Below are 1,544 nucleotides of genomic sequence, written 5' to 3'. Positions count from 1 at the left end.
GCAAACTGCTGGAAATTTCTGCCAAAAAAAAATTCTGTGGAGCGACATCTACAATAGCGAGGTTCGAAATAGCATGTAAATCCCGCCCTATTTTGTTTCTATTCTAAGGGGGGATATTTTGTGACTAGGATCACGGAGCACAAACAAAGTTGCAGATTGGGACAAACAGAAAAATAAGCAGTAGCGGAGCACGCACTGCTAGACGGCCACCAAATACGCTTCGACGAAGTGGACATTCTGCACCAATCTGAAAGATACTACCCGAGACTCACCAGAGAGGCCATCGAAATATTTAAACACCAAAACAACTTTAACAGAAAAGAAGAAATTACGGCACTCAATCCAGATTGGAAGCGCGTTTTGCGCCAAACAGCATGTGCGCCGAAGCGTTTGAACCCCCACCCATCCCCCACGCATGAGCACACACGGCTGGACTGCATAAATACGACGGGGAATCCAGCAGTTGAACCAGTCTTAGTAGGAAAGCACGGGAGATCACTTCGCCCACTGCCTCATCGCCTTTGATAATGTCCATCGCAGTTGTGGACGAAACATCAGGAAGAAGTTCCCATAGACCACGGCTTCAAAGCCCGGAAAACATTTAGCCCCTAAATGTGATTTAACCGGGCGTGAAAGCCTTTGTAGTACAACTATGTAGTATAAGTTAACATATTATTTCAACATACAAAAACTTAAGTGAATTAAATTTAATAAAATGAAAAATATCTAAGCTACTTTACATTTATTTCCGAAAGCTTACATCATACACAAAGACAGGTACCTTGGATGGCTTACATGCGGGTCATGCACACAAAATATCCCCCCAATAGGGGGTATGTTCTGTGGTCATGCATATTGGCAAACCCGGTTGTCGAATCAGTAGAGATCAAAGACATTAATAAATAGACCAAGCTAATCATTCATAAATCCCGATTTGTTTGGGACCAACATTAAATTCTATCGATCGGCGATTTATCAATGAAAAACAGGTGGTAGGGATAAAGTAGGTACCGAGCAAAGAGTAGAATTAATCGGAAAATCAACTGGCCTGGCTGCTAGTCATAGGCGTAGTAAACATCAGTATTAATCTATTTATTCTAAACATGAAAGATTCACTCATTTTCTGACCTTTTTCTCTACATTACATGATTGAAATTATAAACGCTATAATAGTAAAGCAAATTTTTTAAGCATTTGATAGCTATTCAATAGGGATCTAAATCTATCTCTAAGCTTATAAATTCAAAACAACTCAACTTAAACCATTAAAAAAATATTCATTAAATAAATCTCTTAAAAAGTTTGGCTTATTGTATATTCGACAGTATACTGAATATCCTTACATACATCGATACAATTATATGGATAGTTTTCAAATTAGTAAATACATTGCAAAGATGTATTTATCGGTAAAACTTATGATAAATACCTCCCTGTTTGTAATAACAAGTAAGAGTGCAAGTTGCAATTGTGAAGAAAAGTAAAATACAAATATTTTATATAAGGCGACAACTATTTTATTGCAATTGATTTGCAATATGAAT

The sequence above is a fragment of the Dendroctonus ponderosae genome, unplaced genomic scaffold, assembly GCF_020466585.1.
Source record: "Dendroctonus ponderosae isolate FM_Combo_2020 unplaced genomic scaffold, Dpon_F_20191213v2 Dpon_F_20191213_1, whole genome shotgun sequence".
Lineage (NCBI taxonomy): Eukaryota > Metazoa > Arthropoda > Insecta > Coleoptera > Curculionidae > Dendroctonus > Dendroctonus ponderosae.
Note: the sequence above shows the minus strand (reverse complement) of the source record.